Consider the following 12,120-nt stretch of genomic DNA (forward strand, 5'->3'; position numbering starts at 1 on the left):
CTCCTTTTCTTGCAGTTACCATCAAAAGTTGTTAACTGGGAGGTATAAATTAAAGGTTGGGGTTAATATACACACACTATACTATATCTATCTATCTATAATAGATAACCAACAAAGACCTGCTGTATAGCACAGGGGACTATACTCAATATTTTGTAATAACCTATAAGGGAAAAGAATCTGAAAAAGAATACACACACACACACACACACACACACACACACATATATGAAACTGAATCACTGTGCTTACACCTGAAATTAAATCACGGTGCTGTACACCTAAAACTAACATAACATTGTAAATCAACTATACTTCAATTCTTTAAAAAAGTTGTTAACTGGCTTCCCTGGTGGCGCAGTGGTTGAGAGTCCGCCTGCCGATGCAGGGGACACGGGTTCGTGCTCCGGTCCGGGGGGATCCCACATGCCGCGGAGCGGCTGGGCCCGTGAGCCATGGCCACTGAGCCTGCGAGTCCGGAGCCTGTGCTCCGCAACGGGAGAGGCCACAACAGTGAGAGGCCCGCGTACCGCAAAAAAAAAAAAAAAAAAAGTTGTTAACTGAAAAACAATAACCACCACCATTAAACCTACATTTCTCCAAAATCCTTTTCTATGTAACTTATTTAAAGAGGGACACCTGTTCTTCAAAAATATCAGTCATAAAAAAAAACAACTGAAGAATTGATCAAAATTAAAGGAGACATAATAACAAAATGTAATATGCAATCTTGGTCTGAATCCTGTACTGTGGAAGAAAAATACAATAAAGGTCCTTACTGGATCAGTCAACAAAAGTGGAATGTGGACAGTAGATTAAATAAAAGTATTGATCAATGTTTAATTAGCTGAAGTGGGTAACTGTAGTGCAGTTATGTAAGAGAATATTTTGTTCTTAGGAATACACACTAAAGAACTTAAGGGTAAGGTGGCATAATGAATGCAACATAAGTACAAATGGTTTCGGGAAAATATTTTATATATGACAAATGACTAAGTAAATAGGGCAAGACTTTAACAATGAGTGAATCTAGGTGAAGGGCATTGTGGAGATTTTTTGTACTATCCTGGTAATTTTTTTTTGATACTTGTAATTCTTTGCAAATAGAAGTTTAAAAATTCTGTAAATCTAAAATGTAGGATCCCTAATAGCACAAAGGTAGGGATGAAAATTCCAAGTACATGCTCTCTGCAGCTGGGGATCATTAAGAATGATGTCCTTGTGACCAGATATTAAAATTCTGATCTGTCATGGTAAATTTCTATGCATTTGGGCAATAAAATGGAACATTCTCCCAGTCTAGGATTTTATTATCATTCCTCTGAGAACGTATTCTTTGTCAGATATTCTTTATTTTGGCTCCAGATCACCTACAACTTCAGATGGTGTTTTGAAGTCAATTCACCTCTAAGGCCATCCAAATATTGAAAACGTCATTAAAATACAAAGTAGAATTGAATAGATTTTTGTGTTAAAATTCTTCCAGGACTTCCCTTGTGGCTCAGTGGTTAGGAATCCTCCTGTCAATGCAGGAGACACGGCTTCGAGCCCTGGTCCGGGAAGATCCCACCTGCCACGGAGCAACTAGGCCCATGCGCCACAACTACTGAGCCTGAGCTCTAGAGCCCATGACCCACAACTACTAAGCCCACGTGCTGCAGCTACTGAAGCCCACACGCCTAGAGGCCGTGCTCTGCAACAAGAGAAGCCACCGCAATGAGAAGCCCGCTCACTGCAACCAGAGAAAAAGCTCACTTGCAGCAACGAAGACCCAACGCAGCCAAAAATAAATAAAATTTTTTTTTAAAAAAGCAAATTAAAAAAAAAATTCTTCCAATGCGTTCCCATTGCCACTCATCACTGGGAAAGTTTTACTTGACATCTAAAATCCCTAAGTAGCTTATTCTCTGGATAGCTCAAACATAACTTTTTGCCCTGATTTAAAGTTTTCTTTAACAATATGATTTATGTGCTAACTTAGACATATCTCAGGAGGTGAGGGATTCAAAGAGCAGCCATGACTTGGGACTTTGGGAGGGAATAATTTTATGGAGGCTCAGTTATAAATGAGGAAAAGAATTCTTACCTCAGAGGGGATGATATAAGAGATAATTATCACTTGCAAAATGCCTCAAGGTCTTGAGATAAAAGGGGTCATTTTGGTGTATCACACTGTCATTTTTATTATGTGCTCTCTTATATTTCTTTTACAGAATATGCAGCAAAATCGTTTTAAATGAATTGAAGGTGGTTGCCTTACTTCACTGATTAAACAGAACAATCTACTTGTCCTTGGCCACAGGCAGAGTTCTTATCAATGGAATGAGGAATAAAGAAATTCCCAGCCTTGTTGCTTCTCCTTTTTCACTGGCTTACTTAATGAGCTACATTATTTTCAATTTATTATTCTACTTTACTTATGTTCACATTATTATTTTAGTTTAATATGATACAAATGATGCTTGCCTTAGCACTTTTTAATGGTAAGCGTACAGCCAGGGTAATTCAGTTTCACTGTCTTAGTCTGTTTGGGCTGCTATAACAAAGTGCCATAGACTGTGTGGCTTATAAACAACAGAAATTTATTTCTCAGTCTTGGAGGCTAGAGTCTGAGATGAGGGTGCCAGCATGGTTAGGTTCTGCTGAGGGTCCTCTTCTGGCTTGTATACTGCCTCCTTCTCCTTGTATCTTCACATGAAGGAAAGTGGGCAAGGGAGCTCCCTGACCTTTTCTTATAAGGGCACTAATTCCATTCCTGAGGGCTTCACCCCATGACCTAATTACCTCCACCTCTGAATCCCATCACATTGGGAGTCAAAATTTGGTGGGGAGGGGGACACAAACATTGAGTCTATAACATCCACCAGTATTTATTGAACACCTGTCCTGTGTTAGGCGCTAAGAGAAAACTGGTGGACAAATAGACCCACTTGCAGAGCTCACAAAGCTGAGTCCACTGGAGCAGAAACACGAGAAATAATCGTAAAATAAATATTCCATTTTAAGGTTTGACAAAAGACATAACCAGAGACCTGAGATTATTAAGATGGGACCTGATATAAATAAACTTCCAATAGATCTTCCTATTTCTGTTTGTAATAAATGTGATCACAGATGTCCTCAGAGTTAAAACATTTTAATAACACACTAATTTGTCAGGAACAGTATATCTAGGTCAAAGGAAGAGTTCAGTCTCATTTGTTAGAGCTGCTTCTGATTTTCTCTGAGTTTTAATATTTTTGAGGACATGATGGAACATTACAACTGTAGGAAAAATTGCAAATGCTGAGCAAAATCTGGTTCTTATATAATTGGCAGGAAGAATCAAGAGGAAATTTAAATTTCTAAAAACAAAAATACAAAGTAAACAATATTGCAGTAGTGAATTTAGGGACAAAATATTTATGAGTCATTGCAATTCCCTAGTGAACATCTAGTTATCATTTACTGAATGCTTTCTATTTGTACAGAGTACAGGCTCAATAAATGATACCTAATTACTATGTTCTATTTTGGGGGCTCGTAATGTGGTAAGGACTCACTCAGAAATGTGGAGATGTCAAAAAGACCTGAAAAAAAAAAAAGGCAATCAGGAATTTCAGCTCTGTGGTAGAATGATCTCACAGGGACCCAGAAAATGGAACGCTCTAGCCTAACGTTAAGAAGAGGACCCATCTTATTTCACAGAGACCTGAATAGATGGAAGATTTCCCTAGAGCAATGGTTCTCAAAGTGTGGTCCTTGGATCACCAGCATCAGTGTCAACTAGGAATTTGTTAGCAATGCAAATTCTCAGCACCACCCCCCAGACCCACTGAATCAGAAATTCTGATGGTGCAACAAGCATCTCTGTTTTAACAGGCCCTCCAGGCAAGGGGAGAAGATTGTTTCTGGATTTCCATCACCTTTACCATCTAGGATGATTCAGACAACAGTCACCAATTAAACAGAAGTCTCAAGATAAACAAGAAGTGGAACATATAGACTGACTTACTGGAAGAGTCCAGAAGCATGGACTGTCTGTGGCAAGTTTGAGAACCATTGCCCTAGACCAGACCTGACCTGGTTAACTCTGGCTAGTCACTGCGTTTGGAAACCTTGACTTCAACAGTTACATGACTAGGCTTCTCCTCTCCTTTGGTTTTACTTCCGTAGCTAACATTTGTTTTATTTTCTCTGTATCTCAATTCAAAAGGATCTGATTGGGGCAAGTTGTTACCAGCATTCCTACTGGACAAAGCTTTGGAGTCAGGCCAGATCATAGGCCACCAGCCAACCTATAAACTGGTTGCCCTGAGGTCCCATGCCCACCCCTGGTCCAATCAGCCAAGGCCACAGAGCTGGGGCTACAGGGAAGCTACATGGGCATTGATGCTTAATGAATGGCTTGGAGCTGTTTCTTTCAGTAAGAGATTGTAGGGAATGCTCTCCCTAGAAAGGGTCTGTTGGTCCCTTGCTTTTATCACCTAGAAATATTGACTGACCTAGCATAGACATGACCCCTTGTGATACAGGTCCAAGACTGAGTTGGTTTGTACTGAAATAACTGTGAAGCTGTTACAACTAAAGTCACTTAAATATTAATGTGTATAAATAAACACAGATGATTGGCCGTCCATTGGACCTATTATCTTCTTCTCCAATGAACATGTCATGTTAGGCCCTTGAGGTAAGGATCAGCACCAAAATATTCCCTGGCACATAGTGAGTGCTAAATAACCATTTGTTGGGCTTCCCTGGTGACACAGTGGTTGAGGGTCCGCCTGCCGATTCAGGGGACACGGGTTCGAGCCCTGGTCCGGGAGGATCCCACATGCCGCGGAGCGGTTGGGCCCGTGAGCCATGGCCGCTGAGCCTGCGCGTCCAGAGCCTGTGCTCCACAACAGGAGAGGCCGCAACAGTGAGAGATCCGCGTACCGCAAAAAACAAAACAAAATAAAACAAAAACTATTTGTTGAATGAATGGATGGATGGATGAGTGAGAAAAAGGAATCCACCTGGACATAGAGATTATCATGCTAAGTGAAGTAAGCCAGAGAGAGAAAGACAAATATCATATGATATCACTTATATGTGGAATCTAAAAAATAACACAAATGAACTTAACAAAACAGAAACAAACTCACAGACATAGAAAACAACCTTATGATAACCAAGGGGGAGAGCAGTGGGGAGATAAATTGGGAGTATGGGATTAGCAGATACACACTACTACATATAAAATAAACAACAAGGATTTACTGTACAGCACAGGGAACTGTATTCAATATCTTGTAATAACATCAATATAATGGAAAAGAATCAAATATATATATATATATATAACTGAATTACTTTGCTGTACACCTGAAACTATCAGTATATTGTAAATCAACTATAATTCAAATTTTTAAAAAATTTATCTTTGGCTGTGCTGGGTCTTCGTTGCTGTGCGCGGGCTCCCTCTAGCTGCATCAAGTGGGGGCCGCCCTTCATTCTGGTGCGCAGGCCTCTCACTGCGGTGGCCTCTCCCGTTGCTGAGCACGGGCTCTAGGCACGCCGGCTTCAGTAGTTGTGGCTTGCGGGCTCTAGAGCGCAGGCTCAGTAATGGCGCATGGGCTTAGTTGCTCCGCGGCACGTGGGATCCTCCTAGACCAGGGCTCGAACCCATGTCCCCTGCATTGGCAGGCAGATTCCTAACCACTGCACCACCGGGGAAGCCCCTATAATTCAATTTTTTTTTTAAAAAAACAATCCATCTATTTGTTGTGGGGGGGGAAGGTTAACACACACACAAAAAAAGTTAACAAAACACAATTTTTGATTCTTGTATTCAGTCTCAGGTTTAAAACTTTTGATTGAACAGCCTATATTTATATAGACTGTTGATGAAAACATTTTATACAGCTTTCAAACAAAGGAGCATACATAATATTTGTTGCAGCTTTGTGTAAAGTAGCTAAAGGTTACAGCCTAAATGACTCTCTATGGGAGCTTGGTTAAATAAAGCACAGAACCAAACAATGGAATAGTCTGGAGCTGTTTCATAATTTTTTTTTTTTTTTGCAGTACGCGGGCCGCTCACCGCTGCGGCCTCTCCCGTTGCGGAGCACAGGCTCCGGATGCGCAGGCTCAGCGGCCATGGCTTACCGGCGCAGCTGCTCCGCGGCACGTGGGATCCCCCCGGACCGGGGCATGAACCCGCGTCCCCTGCGTCGGCAGGCTGACTCTCAACCACTGTGCCACCAGGGAAGCTCGCTGTTTAATAATTTTAAATGAATTTCCTCATTAGTGTATGAAAGGTGTTTGCTACCATTGTTTCATTTCACTGATTAAACCAACTGATTTACTCACCCTTGTTTGCAGGTAGCAGTGAAATGAAGAATGAAAAATTCCTAGCCACGTAGCCATATTTAAGAAGCAGCTTTTTCATTAAAAAAAAATCTGAAACGTAATATTGCCCATCAACTATATTTCAATTGAAATAAAAAATGAGGAAGCAAAAAAAAGAATAAGAAAGCAGCTTATATCTTTTCTGATATGGAACAACCTCTGAGATATATTTGTGAGCAAAAAAAGCAAGATGCTGACAGCATATAGCAGCATTTGTGTAAATTAAAAGGGAGATCTATGTACAGACTATCGTAAGAAGTACATATAAGAAGCCTGTAAAGGAATTAAAATGTTGCCTTTGGGGAAGAGAACTGAGAAGAATGAGATGGAGATGCCCTTCTCACTGTCTACCCCTTCATACTGTTGTCGTTTTTAAGAAAACATGTATGTTTACTTATTCAAAATGTCATTAACATACTTAAGGCGTTAACTCTTGGAAGATTTCACTTAAAAATAATTAGGAGAATATGGATCTTGCAGCAATTACACCTGCATTCTGATTTCCTGTACATGCTACTATACTTTTAGAGGACAGAAAATTGTTTCTGCATTTCTATTACCTTTACCATCTAGGAAGATTTGGCCACCACATACAGAAGTCTCAATTTCAATAATAAACAGAATGTATGGACTTACTTCATGGACGAGTCCAGAAACATGGCAGGATTCAGGTGCAATTTGATTCTGAGGTTCACCATCTTTTGGGGCTTCACCGCTCTCTCCATTCAATTCTCTCAATCTGGCCTCCTCTGAACTAGCACTGGCCCCAGGGTGGCATGCCCTATTGGTGGCAAAAATCACCACTGCTGTTCCAGGTGCTGCCGCTACCACGCAGCCCAGCATGAAGGAAGCCTCTGTCCCAGCATTCCAAGTGCAGCGCCCGAGGTTCGCTCCAGGAACCAGCCTAGCTCCCACGTGCAGCCAGGCATCCGTGACTGTGGCCAGGTGAACAGAATGGGCTGCACCTGGCTTCCCTGCTCCTACCCTGGGGAGGGTAGAATTCACTTCCCTGGTACCACAGGCGGCCTCAAATGCAGGATTGGGAAGGAAGAACCGGGGAGTAGAGGCTGATAGGAAATACCAGGAATTGTCCCCCAAAAGTTGATCTTCAGCTTTGCAAAAATGAGGGCTTGGCTAAATCTCTGCACTTTGTCCCAGAGTTATGCTATACACCCCCTCCCTTTTTTTTTTTTTTTTTTTCCTCACAGTGAAGATGCCTTGGCAATCAGTCTACTGGCTGGGCAACCGGTGTCTTAGATAACATCACACGTTTTTTTGTTTTTGTTTTTGTTTTTTTGCGGTACACGGGCCTCTCACTGCTGTGGCTTCTCCCGTTGCGGAGCACAGGCTCCGGACGCGCAGGCTCAGCGGCCATGGCTCACGGGCCCAGCCGCTCCACGTTATGTGGGATCCCCCTGGAACGGAGCACGAACCCGTGTCCCCTGCATCGGCAGGCGGACTCTCAACGACTGCACCACCAGGGAAGCCCCATCACACGTTCTTGAAATAAAAAAACAATATTGTTTTCTCGTCTGACAGTTTGACTCTTTAATACTATGCAATGAGCACCCATCCTAGAAGTACACTATCACCAAGTCAAGATGAAAACGTCATCTTAGTATGACAAAGGGAGAACAGTGCCATTTGGACTCTGCTTCTCCGTGGGAGGAGAGCTCCATGGTCACAGTCGGCTTTTATCTGCGATTTTGAAACGTAAATCTCAGCTTTGAATACTGCCGAGTTTGCTGGCCTTTTCTGAACCCAGAATCTGACAGAGCCAACTACTCACAAAATGCGAGCTGCTTGTTACCACTGAGGCTCTCAGCTGGTTGTGAGATTGCTGGAGATATTAGCCAGCCACGGAGCCCACAAATACAAACCGTGCCCTTGCAGGGGGCCACACCTGGGGTACGAGCTGGGGATAGTGTAGTGAAAGGAGACAGGGTCCTGGCCCCCTGGAACTTGCTCCAGCAGGGAAGGCAGACAGTAAACATACTCATTTAAACAGTTAAGTAATTACAAACTGCAGAAACCCTCTGCGATTTGTCCCCTGCTCATACCCTCCTGCTTATCAAGGACGCTTTCCCCCTCATTCTCTGCAAGGCAGATGCCTGGATCTTTTATGTCCTAAACCAGCCCTGATCCCATCTACCCCTCTGAACACACATACTTCGATCACACACTGTTCCCTATACAGGAAATAGCCTCCCTAATACCCTACCATCTCCTTCCCCTTCACCAGGTTAACCTCGCTTTCTTCTTTGGATTTCAGTTTAAACTACACTTCCTAAGGGAATCCTTCCCTGAGATTCGATCAGCTATTTTTATAGGATCTTCCAGCCCCATCTGTGCTTCCCTCTTGGCACATGGGCTCTTCAGAATTAGACATCTATGTGGGAGATATTTGATTACTCTCTGCCTCCACAACCAGACTCTACAATCCAAGAAGGTAAAACCAGTGTCTAGTGTTTTCACCTTTGTATTTTCATGCCATACCAAGCATGCTCCACCCCAGGGCCTTTGCCCGTGCTGGTCCCTCCACCTGGAACACTGTCTCCCAGATGGCCACATGGTCCACTCTCTGACTTCCTTCAGGTTTCTGATCAGATATGAACCTAGCCATGAGGCCTTCCCTGACTCCTTTACACAAAATACCAGTCCCAACTCAGGGCATCCCAATTCCCTTTAGCTTGCCCTGCACAGCACCTCTACTATTCAAAGACTCTATTTTCTTCATTTTTGTATTGCTCCACTAACATGGAAGCTCCATGAGAATAGAGCTTTCATTCATTTCGTTGACTACATTTTCCTTGGAAGCTCACCTGTCTGGTACATATTAGGTGCTCAGTAAATATTTATTGAATGAATGGCTGAATCAGTACCTACTGCTTAGAAAACTGTCATCACATAGTAGGCACTCAGTAAATATTTTTGAGTGAATAAGTGCCTGTATGAAGAAGTATAGGTGCTGCTCAAACAAATGCAGAACATTTAACCTCCTTGTAAGTCATATAAGGCATATAGAATAAAAAAGGGGTTTCAGCCATTTTGATTACATTATGCCAATATAGGCATACCTCAGAGACACTGCAGGTTCGGTTCCAGACCATTGCAATAAAGTGAACATCGCAATAAACCAAGTTGCTAGGAATTTTTGGCTTCCTAATGCCAATAGTTATGTTTATGCTATACCATAGTCCATTAAGTGTGCAATAGCATTATGTCTAAAAGAACAATGTCACTCGCCACCGACGGCCTGTCTCGTCGCCCACTAGCCGTGCCGCTGCCCAAGAAATGCTTCGATTGCCCGCAGTCCTTCGCCAGATTAGGCCAGTGTCCAGGGCACTGGCTCCTCATCTCACTCGGGCTTATGCCAAAGACGTAAAATTTGGTGCAGATGCCCGAGCCTTAATGCTTCAACGTGTAGACCTTTTAGCTGATGCTGTAGCCGTTACTATTGGGGCCAAAGGGAAGGACGGTGATTATTGAACAGAGTTGGGGAAGTCCCAAAGTGACAAAAGATGGTGTGACTGTTGCAAAGTCTATTGACTTAAAAGATAAATATAAAAATATTGGCGCGAAACTTGTTCAAGATGTTGCCAATAACACAAACGAAGAGGCTGGGGATGGCACCACAACTGTGACTGTACTGGCACGCTCCATTGCTAAGGAAGGCTTCGAGAAGATTAGCAAAGGTGCTAATCCCGTGGAAATCAGAAGAGGTGTGATGTTAGCTGTTGATGCTGTACTTGCTGAACTTAAGAAGCAGTCTAAACCTGTGACAACCCCGGAAGAGATCGCCCAGGTTGCTACGATTTCTGCAAATGGAGACAAAGAAATTGGCAGCATCATTTCTGATGCGATGAAAAAGGTTGGAAGAAAGGGCGTTATCACAGTAAAGGATGGAAAAACACTGAATGATGAATTAGAAATTATTGAAGGCATGAAGTTTGATAGAGGGTATATCTCGCCATACTTTATTAATACATCAAAAGGTCAGAAATGTGAATTCCAAGATGCCTATGTTCTGTTAAGTGAAAAGAAAATTTCTAGTGTCCAGTCCATTGTTCCTGCTCTTGAAATTGCCAATGCTCACCGTAAGCCCTTGGTCATAATTGCTGAAGACGTGGATGGAGAAGCTCTAAGTACACTCGTTTTGAATAGGCTGAAAGTTGGTCTTCAGGTTGTAGCAGTCAAAGCTCCAGGTTTTGGTGACAATAGAAAGAACCAGCTTAAAGACATGGCTATTGCTACTGGTGGTGCAGTATTTGGAGAAGAAGGACTAACTCTAAATCTTGAAGATGTTCAGCCTCATGACTTAGGAAAAGTTGGAGAGGTCATTGTGACCAAAGATGATGCCATGCTCTTGAAAGGAAAAGGTGACAAGGCTCAAATTGAAAAGCGTATTCAAGAAATCATCGAGCAGTTAGATATTACAACTAGTGAATATGAAAAGGAAAAATTTAATGAACGTCTGGCAAAACTCTCAGATGGTGTTGCTGTGCTAAACGTTGGTGGGACAAGTGATGTTGAAGTGAATGAAAAGAAAGACAGAGTTACAGATGCCCTTAATGCTACATGAGCTGCTGTTGAAGAAGGCATTGTTTTGGGAGGGGGCTGTGCCCTGCTTCGGTGCCTTCCAGCCTTGGATTCAATAACTCCAGCTAATGAAGATCAAAAAATTGGTATAGAAATTATTAAAAAAGCACTCAAAATTCCTGCAATGACCATTGCTAAAAATGCAGGTGTCGAAGGATCATTGATAGTTGAGAAAATTTTGCAAAGTTCTTCAGAAGTTGGTTATGATGCTATGCTTGGAGATTTTGTGAATATGGTGGAAAAAGGAATCATTGATCCAACTAAGGTTGTAAGAACTGCATTACTGGATGCTGCTGGAGTGGCCTCTCTGTTAACTACAGCAGAAGTTGTAGTCACAGAAATTCCTAAAGAAGAGAAGGATCCTGGAATGGGCGGAATGGGTGGGATGGGAGGTGGGATGGGAGGTGGCATGTTCTAATTCCTAGAATAGGGCTTTGCCATCATTAATGAGCTGTGAGAGGAAGCCCGAGGCAGCGTTCCTCATCAATAACTTTGAGAGGTCAGTTGAAGGAGATGACTGAAGAAAAGGCTGGCTGATGTTTAAGAAAATCACTATAACCATCAGTTACTGGTTTCAGTTGGCAACATAGAATGGTTTACTGCTGTCATTGTCCATGCCTACAGATAATTTATTTTGTATTTTTGAATAAAGACATTTGTACATTCCTGGTAAATGAGTATAAGAGCCATGCACCAATGTACTGCTTTCAACTTAAATCACTGAGGCATTTTTACTACTATTCTGTTAAAATCAGGATTTTAGTGATTGCCATCAACAGATGAGAAGTTAAGAAGCAGCCTTTCTGTGGAGAGTAAGAATAATTGTGTACAGAGTAGAGCAATATCCAATTATGTGACAACCTTTGTGTAATAAAAATTGTTTAAAGTTAAAAAAATAAATAAAAGAACAATGTATTTATCTTAATTAAAAAATACTTCATTGCTAAAAAATGCTAACCATCACCTGAGCTTTTTTGCTGGTGGAGGGACTTGCCTTCATGTCGATGGCTGCTGACTGATCGGGGTGGTGGTTGCTGAAGGCTGGGGTGGCTGTGACTATGTCTTTTTAAAAAAAATAAATTTATTTATTCATTTATGTATTTTTGGCTGCATTGGGTCTTCGTTGCTGCATGCAGGCTTTCTCTAGTT

General features: G+C 42.1%; 1 pseudogene; it reads left to right on the forward strand.

Moving 5' to 3' along the window:
- Nucleotides 1–9,666: 9,666 nt before the first annotated feature.
- LOC115859061 (60 kDa heat shock protein, mitochondrial pseudogene) lies at nucleotides 9,667–11,815 on the forward strand (annotated as a pseudogene).
- Nucleotides 11,816–12,120: the final 305 nt, after the last annotated feature.

Source organism: Globicephala melas, chromosome 11 (genome assembly GCF_963455315.2).
Source record: "Globicephala melas chromosome 11, mGloMel1.2, whole genome shotgun sequence".
Classification (NCBI taxonomy): domain Eukaryota; kingdom Metazoa; phylum Chordata; class Mammalia; order Artiodactyla; family Delphinidae; genus Globicephala; species Globicephala melas.